The sequence below is a fragment of the Jaculus jaculus genome, chromosome 1 (assembly GCF_020740685.1).
Source record: "Jaculus jaculus isolate mJacJac1 chromosome 1, mJacJac1.mat.Y.cur, whole genome shotgun sequence".
Taxonomy (NCBI): domain Eukaryota; kingdom Metazoa; phylum Chordata; class Mammalia; order Rodentia; family Dipodidae; genus Jaculus; species Jaculus jaculus.
Window position 1 is genome coordinate 11,884,463 of NC_059102.1, and position 13,024 is coordinate 11,897,486.

General features: G+C 42.6%; 1 protein-coding gene and 1 non-coding gene across 6 annotated transcripts in view; both read left to right on the plus strand.

The window, feature by feature from the left end:
• Ate1 (arginyltransferase 1) overlaps nt 1–13,024 on the plus strand; it is a 157,146-nt gene that overhangs the window by 32,069 nt on the left and 112,053 nt on the right. The window lies entirely within an intron of this gene.
• LOC123458170 lies at nt 12,407–12,513 on the plus strand. Its single transcript, XR_006635468.1, has one exon. It is a non-coding gene; the product is annotated as a U6 spliceosomal RNA (small nuclear RNA).

The window sequence follows — 13,024 nt, forward strand, 5'->3', positions numbered from 1 at the left end:
ACAACTTTAAAGTCAGGACTCACTGGCATCCGAGTCTGTGAGACAATTTCTACTAGTGGTAGTTACGTTGCCAGAAGTTTGGATCATTTAGTTAAATTAACTGGTCGCAGGTTCTGGTGCATTCCTAACACAGTGTTACTTTTGGGGGAGACCAAAGGGGTAAATTTCAAGCCAACTCAGGGACTATTTGTTTTAAAGGTTTTGGTTAATAATTTTCTAAACTGTCTCAGTTTGCAGCTCATAGCATGGTACAGAATGGGACATAAAAGACTTCCTAATTACAGAGATGGACTTTGTTTTTACAGAGAATGAAAGGATTTGCTCAAGCAAACAGGAGTGGCTAGAGGCAGGGCAGTGTTGAGGAACGTCAGTGCTTTCTAGACCAGGTCGTTGCAGGGGTGGTTCACCATGTGAACAGGTTGTGATTGTCCTAGTGAATGAATGCTGAACGTAAGTAGCATTTTCACTGAATTGAACTATTTTTTTAAAATTATTTATTTGTTTATGGGGGTGGTACGTAGATAAACAGAATGGGCGTGACAGGGCTTGTAGCCACTGGAAACGAACTGCAGATGCTTGTGCCACCTTGTGCATCTGGCTTACATGGGTCCTGGGGAATTGAACCTTTGTCCTTAGGCTTCACAGACAACTGCCATAGCTGCTAAGCCATGTCTCTAGCCTCGAGCCACTTTTATTACTAAGATTTTGTGGGGCTCAGTAGGGAATAGCTCTTGCTGCTGAAGCATGAGGACCTGAGTTCACCCTGTAAGCTCCCACATGAAAGGGTTGGTGTGGCTGCACACACCTGTCATGCCAGCTCTGACTGGGCAGAGACAAGTGGATTGCAGGCTCACTGGGCAGCCAGTGTAGTAAAAGAAATATGTGAACTCCAGGTTCAGTGAGAATCTGTCTCACGGAAATAAAGAGGAGGACAGCTGATGGCCGCCTCTGGCCTCTGCATTCATGTGTGTGAGGTGTGTGTGTCTCCAAACTCACACCTATCACATGCGCACGCATACCACAGTACTACACACACGAAAAAGGAAGGAAACAATGAAGATAATAGAAAAAGACTGTGCGTATTGTAAACGTTTTAGAAGAGTCTTCCCAGTGTGCTTTGTTCTTTTCTCTCGGGCGCAGTGCTCAGCAGGCTTCGTGCCCTCCGGGACTGTCCGCTCTTGCTGTCCCCCCCCCCCCCCCCCCCCCCCCCCCCCCGTCTTCCCCTGCTGCTACTCTGGGCCCGTCAGTCCTTTCTCTCTCTTCCTGATCATATTTGTGTTCCTTTGTCAAATGTCAGCATTTATTCCTTTCTAGCCTATGGTTTCTTGATGTGTTTGGGCAAGCACTACTGTGTACCTACTGTGGTAGTTTGTATGGCTGTCCCCCAGTAGTTTCAGGAGTTTTATTCAAGGCTGTAGCCTGACTTCTAGCTGTCTGGCTGGAGGAGGTGTCACTGTGTTACAGATCCTAGGGTCTAGCCCCAAGGTGTGTGTGAGGCGGCTCTGGAATTCCAGCCTAAGGTCTGCAGACAGCAGTCTGAGCTCTGCCTGGGGTTCCTGGAGCGTGTTTGCTTGTGGTGCTGGTGGTGGGATTTCTTCGTGCATGGGTATATAAAAGGGGGCCAGCTTTATCTGCCATTATGGGACTTTCCCTGCATTTGTAATCTTCAAATAAATTCCTTCCTCCCATAAACTGTGCCTGGTTTCAAAGTTCATCCCAGCAGTGTGGCACTGAATACGACACCTACTGCATATCAGGTGCTGTTTGAGTGGCGTGTAGTGTAGTTAGCAAGTCAGTGAACACACCAGATGAAGACTCCCAGCTCTTGCGCAGTCACGTTGAGGGGTGAGGCAGGGTCAGAAGTTGTCGTTAAGCAGCAGGCACAGTGAAGTAGGCTAGCAGGGCGGTTATGGAGAAAGTGGAGCAGGTAAGGGCAGTATATTGGTTCTCTTGTTGCTGTAATAAAACCCCTGACAAGAAGCCACTTAAAGGGAGGAGGGGATTTATTTCAGCTTGTAGCTCCAGAAGATCCTGTGCATCAGGACAGGGAAGGCTGGTGGCGGGACCCAGAAGCAGCTGGTCTCATTGCAGCCTCCATTAGAAAGCAGGAGCGAGGAATGCCCATGCTCAGCTCACTTTCTCCCTTTTATTTAGTTTCAGGCCCCAGCCTACAGAAGGACACTGTCCACACTTAGGATGGGTCCTCCTGCTGCAGTTAACCTAATCTAGAAACTCCACAGACTTGCCCAGAGGTTTAGTTCTATGGCGATTCTACACCTCATCAGCTGCCAATCAAGATTACCCATCACAGGCATTTGGAAGTATTAGCTGTTAAGCTGGGAAACTAGATCACCAAATTTATTACTTAACTGTTAGAGTCAAGAAGAAAATGGGAAATGAGGTATTCTTTGTTGGGTGAGGGTATAAGCATTAGAAAACACCTCATTTTGTCGTTTTTAACCTCCAGTACTTTCTTGTGGGCTTCGTCTTGGGTTGAAGTTTGAGAGTAGTTTGACGTCTATGCAGGGTTTGACATAGGTAAGTGCAGCAGGAACGATTGTAGCTGATTCTTGCACACTTGTGTTCTTTTCTGAAAGCTGAGGGATGAGACAATGAAATGAAATTTTAGATGAACCATCTGCCTGAGAACAGTTGGGCCCAGTGATAAATTCTCTGGTGTGGATGGTGAGAGGTGATACCTGTTTGAGTTCCATCCAGTTGGGTCAGAATCCACATGACATGGAAGCAGGAGCATCAAGGGAGGGTGTGAGCTCTGTGGCTTGTTCCTGCCTTAGATGTCACCTATCCATTCTTAACCTGTGTGGCTTTCAGCAAGTTCCCATTTCAGTTTCTTTTTTAACTTTCACCTCCTTATTTGTAAAGATGGGAAAATACTACATTATGGTTTGTTGTAAAAATTAAATAAGTGTAGTGCTTACAGGGCAGTTTGGTGAGAATAATATATGCATTTAGCCAGACAAGAGCAGGCTTTATTACCCCTAAGGCACATGACCTCCCCTGCCATAGGCTTTTGATTAGGTTTTCAGTACCAGGCATGTATTCCCTTCCGTAGAGCAGGCCTCCGATCCAATTAGAGAGTAGACATGCCACTGTTGCACCTGTTTGGACATTTGGCCTGTCTAGCCAAAACTAGAGGCTTCAAGGGTCCACTGTTTTCACTGCTGATGACTTCTGTCTCCCATAGGGCTGCATGCAGTGCAGCTTTTTCCAGCTTTCAGTTGGCTGGTCTACAGGGAGGAGATTTTCTGCTCAGTACCAGCTTGATTTTTCAGTGACCTTGCTGCCTACATATGTGAAGTCTTCAGCAGTAGGGTCTTACCATCTGTTACTTGTGGGAAACCAAGGGCCTTGGCAATAGCCTGTAATGTTTTGGAGGCAACAGGGACCTTCCTGTCCAACAACTCACTGGTAGGTTTCAGTCCCATCCCTGGCACTGAAAATTTTCTAGTAGCAGTCTATGGCTTCTGGATGTGTCATTATCCAAAAAAGTAGGTTTTCATATGTCTTATGCCAAATATCTTGACTTTTGATTGACTCTTCCCCCACCCTTCTCTTACTCAATCTCTTCCCCTGGCCTCACTTAGGCATTCCACTTCCTGTAATCTGTTCTTCTACTTACATATACATAATACCGTCCCCTAAAGTCCTTCCTTCTCCTCCTCCTCTTATAGCCTTTCTCGTTTACTGGCCTTTGCTATTGAATTTTTGGTTCCAGCTCACACACAAGTCTACACATTTGTAGCTAGGATCCACATTTGAGAGAGAAGATGTGGCGTTTGGCTTTTTGGGCCTGGGTTACCTCACTTAGCATAATCCTTTCCAGATCCATCCATTTCATTTTTCTTTACCACTGAATAGAACTCCATTGTGTAAATGTACCACATCTTTATTATCTATCATTTGAGGGACATCTAGGCTGGTTACATTTCCTAGCTATTGTGAATAGAGCTGCAATAAGCATAGTTGTGCAAGAATCTGTAAAGTAGTGAGAAGAGTCCTTAGATTATATGCCTAGGTGTGCTATAGCTGGGTCATATGTTAAATCTATTTTGTCTCAAGAACCTCCACACTGATTTCCATAAGGGCTGTACCAGATTATATTCCCACCAACAGTGTAGAAGGGTTCCCCTTTTTCCTCATCCTTGCCAACATTTATTGTCATTTGTTTTCTTTTTTTAAAATTAAATTAATTTATTTATTTGCAAGCAGAGGCCGGGGGGAGATAGAGAATGGGTGTGCCAGGGCCTTTAGCCACTACAAATGACTTCCAGATGCCTGTGCCTCCTTGTACATTTGGCTTGTGTGGGTACTGAGGAATTGAGCCTGGGTCCTTTGGCTTTGCAGGCAAGCATCTTAACTGCTAAGCCAACCCTCCAACCCGCCATTTGATGGTAGCCATTCCAACAGGAGTGAGATGGAATCTCAAAATAGTTTCAATTTGTATTTCACTGATGGCTAATAATGTAGAACATTTTCTTAGATATTTATATGCCATCCATCTTTCTTCTGTTGAGAACTCTCTGTTTAGTTTCAGAGGGCCTCCCCCCATTTTTTTCTTTTTTTCTTTTTTGGTTTTTCAAGGTAGGATCTCTCTCTCTAGCCCAGGCTGACCTGAAATTCATTATGTAGTCTCAGGGTGGTCTTGAACTCATGGTGATCCTCCTACCTCTGCTTCCTGAGTGCTGGGATGAAAGGTGTGCGCCATCACGCCTGGCTCATAGCCCATTTTTTAAATTGAGTTGATTGATTTCTTATTGTTTTGTTTTTTGAATTCTTTGTATATACTGGATATTAATCTTTGACAGATGTATAGCCGGCAACGATTTTCTCCCATTATGTAGGTTGTCGCTTTGCTCTATTCATAGTGTCTTTTGCTGTGCAAAAGCTTTGTAATTTTGTGAGATCCCGGTGTTTGATTAGTGCTTTTATTTCCTGAGCAATTGGGGTTATATTCAGAAAGTCATTGCCTATGCCAGTATGTTGAAGGGTTTCCCTTACACCTTCTCCTCTAGCAATTTCAGAGTTTCAGGTCTGATATTAAGGTTCCTGATCCATTTGGACTTGATTCTTGTGCATGGAGAAAGACAAGGATCTATTTTCATCTTTCTACATATAGATACCCAGTTTTCCCAGCACCACTTGTTGAAGAGGCTGTCTTTTCTCCAATGAATATTTTTGGTATTTTTATTTTTGTCAAAAATCAGATGACTATAGCTGCTTAGATTAACATCTGGGTCCTCTGTTTTGTTCCACTGATCTACGTATGTGTCTTTGTGCCAGTACCATGCTGTTTTTGTTATTGTGGCTTTGTAATATAGCTTGAAATTGGGCACAGTGATGCCACCAGTCTTATTTTTGTCAGCATCCCCTTTTGATAATTTAGCCATACGTTGTGCTTTGTTACTCCAGTTTAGAGCAATATTTTTCCAGAGTCTGAAGAAATACACAAAGCAGCCAGCAGAGTGCAAGGAGTGGAGTAGAGGCCAGTGGGCTGCTGAATGAGCAGACTTGCCTTTTTAAGAAACAGCTGGAGAGAGAATTCTTTGTTGCCACATTGTAAACTATTTAGGAAGAAATAATAGTGTTCTTGAAATTTATGATATGGAGCCAATATGAAAATTCACATGATGTCAAGAGTCCTTGACAGTTATACTCCTATAATAAGTAAAAGCTGTTTCTAATTTCCTGAGAGTGTTGAGAATTTACCTACGATGAGTTAAGCACATTTTAGTGAGTGCAAAGCTCATGTGATAGGAACAATCTTGCTGTGAGCACCATTTGTCTTTAGCTTTTGTATTTTAGGTCTGTTTTTTCCATTAAATCCGAGGAACATCAAGTTTTATGACCTCTTGGTCATAAGTTGACAAGTGAACAATACTGCCTATTGATGCCTCATCCAAACAAGGAGAGTTTGTGCTTTTGCTGTAGTAATTCATTTTCTATGCCAAATAATTTTAGGTAACTGCTGGCATGATTAAAAAGCAATTGGGTTTCTTTGAGTCAGTCATTATAAAAGCAAAACCACTTATATAATTATTCACCCAAAGCATAATTCTGACTTAACATGTGTACAAGTACAGAATATATATTTTTGTTGGTCTAAAAAAGTTTATTTTTCTTGCTTAAGTTTTTTTTTTTGTGAGCATAATATATGCATTTAGTCAGACAAGAGTAGACATTGCACTCCGAATACTCATGATCTTCCCCACCATAGACTTTTTTTTTAAAATTATTTATTTATTTATTTGAGAGCGACAGACAAAGAGAGGAAGACAGATAGAGGGAGAGAGAGAGAATGGGCGCGCCAGGGCTTCCAGCCTCTGCAAACGAACTCCAGACGCGTGTACCCCCTTGTGCATCTGGCTAACGTGGGACCTGGGGAACTGAGCCTCGAACCGGGGTCCTTAGGCTTCACAGGCAAGCGCTTAACCGCTAAGCCATCTCTCCAGCCCCACCATAGACTTTTTTTAAAAAAAATTAACAACTTCCATGATTGTAAACAATATCCCTCCATTCTCCGTCATATCCCCTCCCCCTCTCAATCAATCCCTCTTTTATTTTGGTGTCATCGTCTTTTCCTCCTATTATGATGGTTTTGTGTAGGTAGTATCAGACACTATGAGGTCATGGGTATCTAGGCCATTTTGTATCTGGAGAAGCACGTTGTAAGGAGTCCTACCCTTCCTTTGGCTCTTACATTCTTTCTACTACTTCTTCTGCAATGGACCCTGAGCCTTGGAAGGTGTGATAGAGATATTTCAGTGCTGATTACTCCTCTGTCACTTCTTCTCAGCATCATGGTGCCTTCTGAGTCATCCCAAGGTCATTGCCATCTGAAAAGAGAAAGTTCTTTAACAAAAAAGTGAGAGTAGCATTAATATATGGGTATGAACATTAAGAGAAGTGCTTCCTGGGCAGTTTGATGAGCATAGTATGTACATTTAGCCAGACAGCTTGCATAAGCTTTTTATTGACAATCTCCATTCATACATACAGTGTACCCTGATCATAATCCCCTTCACCACCTGCTTTTCCTCCTTCCCTGTCCCCCCTACGTTGAACCCCTTCTTTCCAACTATTCTGTCTCCTGTTTTTTCTTTTTCGAATTTGGATCTCACTCTAGTCCAGGCTGACCTGGAATTCACTATGTAGTCTCAGGCTGGCTTTGAATTCACAGTGATCCTCCTACGTCTGTTTCCCAAGTGCTGGGATTAAAGGTGTGCACTTTCATGCTTAGCTCTGTCTTTTATTTTGATGTCATTCATTCATTCATTCATTCATTCATTCTTCTTCTTTTTTGCTCTCAAATTATTCAGGTCCTGTATAGATAGCTTCAGCCATTGTAAGGTCATGATTGCAATGGCCACTTAATGTCTGGGAGACATCATTCCAAAGCATTCTTCCTCTGCCTTTGGCATTTTCATTCTTTCTGCCTCCTCTTGTGCAGTGGTCCCTGAGCCTTGGAGGGTGTGTTAGAGATGTCTCACTTAGTGTTGTAAACTCCACCGTCACTTCTCAGCCCTTTGAATATGTTTGAGTCTCCTCAGTAGTTACTGCCATCTGAAAAGAGAAGCTTCTCTAATTAAATGTGTGACTAGCATTAATACGTGGGTATAAACATAAGTATTTATAGGCAGTTTGGTGGGCAGATTATATCCATTAAACTGAACAACAATAGTAGCTTCACCCCCAGGCCTTATGAGCTCCCTAGCCATAGGCTTTTGATGAGGTTTTCAGCACCAGGCAGGCATTCCCTACCATGGAATGGGTCTTAAGTCTAAGCAGAGAGCAGTTGGGTTTTCCCATAACAGGCATGCCACCATTGCATCAGTTGTTACCTTTTTCGTGGCTGGCCAGCCATGGAGCTTGCAGGGTCCACTGAAAGTTAAGACTGTTGGTGACTTTTCTCTCTCACAAGGCTGCACAGCTCTTTTTGGCATCCTGACTGTTAGTCAGCAGGGAGAGGGCTTCCAACTGGCCTTCAGCTTGATCCCCAGTGTCCTGCAGCCCAACTGGGTGGTGCCTTCAGCAATAGATTTTTACCACCTAGTCTAATGGGCAGCCAACAGCCTTGGTAATAGCTTATAATGTTTTGGGGGCATCATGTACCTCTCTGACCAACAACTTACTGGAGGGTATTCCATCCCTGACACTGAAATTTTCTCGTAACAATGCATGGTTTCTGGGCATAGCTTTTTCCACCCCCACAGGGTACTTTTGCTTAACTCTCCTTTTTTAACATACATACATATATATATATATATATATATGTATATATATATATATATATATATATATTTAATTTTTAAATTTTTCTTAACATTTTCCGTGATTATAAAAAGATATCCCTTGGTAATTCCCTCCCTCCCCCCTGACACTTTACCCTTTGAAATTCCATTGTCCATCATATTACCTCCCCATCTCAATCATTGTACTTACATATATACAATATCAACCTATTAAGTACCCTCCTCCCTTCCTTTCTCTTATATATTTTTTAAGCTAATGAAGAGTATGCTTCTTTAATTTTTTTTATTTTTTGGTTTTTCGAGGTAATGCCTCACTCTAGCCCAGGCTGATGTGGAATTCACTATGGAGTCCCAGGGTGGCCTTGAACTCACAGCGATCCTCCTACCTCTGCCTCCCGAGTACACCACCATGACTGCCTTTTTTTTAATTTTTAAAAATATTTTTATTTATTTATTTTCAAGCAGAGACAGAGAATATAAATATGAGTGTGCCAGGCCTCCAGCCACTGCAAATGAATTCCAGATGCATGTGCTGCTTTGTGTATCTGGGCTTACATGGGTGCTGGGGAAGTGAACCTGGGGTGTCAGACTTTGGCTTTTAAAGCAAGAGCCTTTCACTGATAAACCATCTCTTCAGCCCCAAGAAGTATGTTTTCATGTGCCTTGTTCATAATGTCTTTTAATTTTGACTAACCCACCTCCCACTCCTTCCTCTTTCCATCCCCTCCCCTGATCCTGTGTTGTCCATTCCATCCCTATTACTCCGTCCTTCTACTCACATGCCCACTGCACTCTTTCCTTAAGCCCTCCCCTGCCCTCTCTCCTTCAGGACCACTTTCTGGCTTCCTGGACTCTATTACCAAGTCTTACTCCAGTGCACATAAAGCTTAAAATTTTGAAATAAGGATCTGTATATGAGAGAGACCGTGTCGCATTTGCTGAGCCTGTGTTACCTCACTTAGTATAATCTTTTCCAAGCCCATCCATTTTCCTGCAATTTTCATAATTGCATCTTTCTTTAAAGCTGAATGAGGGCCGGAGAGATGGCTTAGCGGTTAAGCGCTTGCCTGTGAAGCCTAAGGACCCCGGTTTGAGGCTCGGTTCCCCAGGTCCCATGTTAGCCAGATGCACAAGGGGGCGCACGCGTCTGGAGTTCGTTTGCAGAGACTGGAAGCCCTGGCGCGCCCATTCTCTCTCTCTCTCTCTCTCTCTTTCTCTCTGTGTCTGTCGCTCTCAAACAAATTAAAAAAAAAAGTTATTTAAAGCTGAATAAAACTCCATTGAGTATATATAATGCATTTTCATTATCTATCCATCAGTTTTTATTCTTTCTGAAGCAGAGTCTGACTGTAGTTCAGGCTGACCTGGAATTATATGCTCTCAGGGTGGCCTTGAACTCATGGCAGTCCTCCTACTTTTGCCTCCTGAGTTCTGGGATTAAAGGCTTCATTCATTGGTTGATGGGCATTTGGCTGGTTCCATTTCCTAGGTGTTGTAGATAGAGCAGCAGTAAACATGGATCAGCACGTATCTCTATAGTAATGCGTAGAGTCCTTAGGGTACATGGCTAGGAGTGGCATATGGTATGGAGGAGTGGGCCATGCTGTAGATCAATTTGTAGCTGTCTCGGAAACCTCTACACCTGTTTCTACAAATGGCTATCCCGTAACATTCTCACCAGCACTGGAGAAGGGTTCCTCTTTCTCTACACCCTGCCAGCAATTAATTTTCATTTGCTTTCTTTAAAAATTTTTTTTCATTTATTTATTTGCAAACACACACACACACACATACACACACACACACACACACACACACGCAGAGAGAGAGAGAGAGAGAGAGAGAGAGAGAGAGAGAGAGAGAGAGAGAGAGGGAGAGGGAGAGAGGGGTGGGGGGGGAATGAAAGAGAGAGAGAATGGGCACACCAGGGCCTCCAGCCATTGCAAATGAACTCCAGATGCATGTGCCACTGGTCATCTGGCTTTATGTGGGTCCTGTGGAATTGAACCTGGGTTGTTAGGTTTGTAGAGAAGCTCCTTAACTGTTGATCCATCTCTCTAGCTCTCATTTAATTTCTTTTTTATTATATTTAAAATTTTTTATTTATTTGTCTCATTCATAAGAGAGAGAGAGAGAGAGAGAGAATGAATGAATGATGGGTGCACCAAGCCCTTCAGCTGCTATGAACAAACTCCAAATGCACGTACCACCTTGTGCATCTGGTTTATGTGGATTCTGGGGAATCAACCTGGGTCCTTTGGCTTCACATGCAAGTGCCTTAACCACTAAGACATCTCTCCAGCTCTCATTTGATTTCTTGATGATAGCCATTCTAACTGGTGTGAGATGGAGTCTCAAAGTAGTTTTCATTTTCATTTCTTGGATGGCTAAATATATTGAACATTTAAAAATATTTATTAGCCGGGCGTGGTGGCGCACGCCTTTAATCCCAGCACACGGGAGGCAGAGGTAGGAGGATCACTGAGAGTTCGAGGCCACCCTGAGACTACATAGTGAATTCCAGGTCAGCCTGAGCCAGAGTGAGACCCTACCTCGAAAAACAAAAACAAACAAACAAACAAAAAAATTTATTGGTCATTTGTATTTCTTCTTTAGAGAACACTATTCATTTCTGTAGTCTACTTTTTGTTTGTTTGTTTTTTGAGGTAGGGTCTCTCTCTAGCCCAGGCTGACCTGGAATTCTGTAGTCTCAGGCTGGCCTCGAACTCATGGCGATCCTCCTCCCTCTGCCTCCCAAGTGTGTAGTCTACTTTTTGATTGGGTTATTTGATTTCTTAGTTATTTGTGTATCCTGGGTATTAATCCTGTGTCAGATGTATAGCTGGCAAAGATTTTTCTCCCATTCTGTAGGCTTGTTTTTTGCTCCATTCAGTGTTTTTTCTTGTACCAAAGCTTTTTGATTAGTGTTCTTATTTCCTGTGTGAGTGGAATTCTACTGAGAAAGTTTGTGCCTGTGCTTGTATTCTGAAGGGTTTCCTCCATTTTTTCCTCTAGAAGTTTCAGAGTTTCAGGTCTGATATTAAAGTCTTTGATCCATCTGGGTTTTATTCTTGTGCATGGAGAGAGGTAAGAATTTATTTTTCTCCTTTGGCATATCCAGTTTTCCCAGCACCATTTATTAAAGAGGCTGTTTTTTTTGTTTTTTTTTTTCTTGAGTGAAAACTTGGCATTTTTTCCAAAAATCAGATGGCTGCAGCTACCTGGGGATACATCTGGGTCCTCTGCTCTGTTCATTGATCTGCGTGTCTGTTTTGTGCCAGTATCCATGCTTCTGTTGTTCCTGTGGCTCTTTAATATACCTTAAAATCGGGCATGGTGATACCACCAACCTTAATTTTGATGTTTAGGATTTCTTTGGTATTTGAGGTCTTTTGTTCTTCCAAATGATTTTTTTTGCATTTTTTTTTTTTTTTTTTTTTGAGATAGGGTCTCACTCTAGCTCAGGCTGACCTGGAATTCACTATGTAGGCTTAGGCTGGCCTCTAACCCACAACAATCCTTCTACTTCTGCCTCCCAAGTGCTGGGATTAAAGGCATGTGCCACCACGCCTGGCTCAAGACCAAATGATTTTTTTTTTTTAAACTTTATTTATTGGCAAGCAGAGAGAAAAACAGAAGAGAGATACACAGAGACAGAGATGGAAATAGAGGGAGGGAAGATGGCAAGGAGAGGACGGGTGCCCCAGGACCTCCAGCTACTGCAGACAAACTCCACAGGCATGCTCCACTGTGCATCTGGTTTTACATGGGTACTAGGGAATTGAACTTGGATTGTTAGGCTCTTTGCAAACAAGTGCCTTAACCACTGAGCAATTTCTCCAGCCCCCAAATAAATTTTAGGATTTTTTTTTTCTATTTCCATTAAGAATGCCACTTTTGGGGCTGGAAAGATGGCTTAGTGGTTAAGGCGTTTGCCTGCAAAGCCAAAGGACCTCGGTTTGGTTCCCCAGAACCCACATAAACCAAATGCACAAAGTGGCACATGCATCTGGAGTTCGTTTGCAGTGGTCTGAGGCCCTGGTTTGCCTGTTGTCTCCCTTTCTCACTCTGCCTCTCTCCCTCTATCAAATAAATAAATAAAGATAAAATATTTAAAAAAATAGAATGCCATTTTTGTGCTCACTTCGACAGCATATGTACTAAAATTGGAACAATACAGAGAAGACTAGCATGGCCCCTGTGCAAGGATGACACACGAATTTGTAAAGCGTTCCATATTTTTTTTTACAAAATATGTCTATATCTAATAAAAAAAAGATGAAAAAAAAAAGACCTGAAAGTAGGAAGGAGACTAGTTGGGAAAAACAAGGTATTCAGTGGGACTAGGAAGAAGATAAGAGAGGACACTAGAGTTGAAATTAATAAAATGTACATTAAACACACGCATGCACGCGTACACGCACACACACACACACACACACACACACACACACACACACACACACAAAGAATACCATTGGAATTTTGATGGGAATTGCATAAAATCTGTAGTTTGCTTTCGGTAAGATAGATATTTGCACAATATTGATTCTTCCAATATGTGAGTGTGGGATGTTTTTACATTTCCTTGTGTCTTCAGTTGTGACAGATAGCTCTGCTGAGTATAGTAGGCTGGATTGGTAGATGTTGTCTTTCAGAACTTGGAACATACACTGTGAGCTTTTAAATTTTGTGTTGGGAGGTCTGCTGTTACTCTGATGGGCTTGGCTTTATAGGTGACCAGGTGCTTCTTT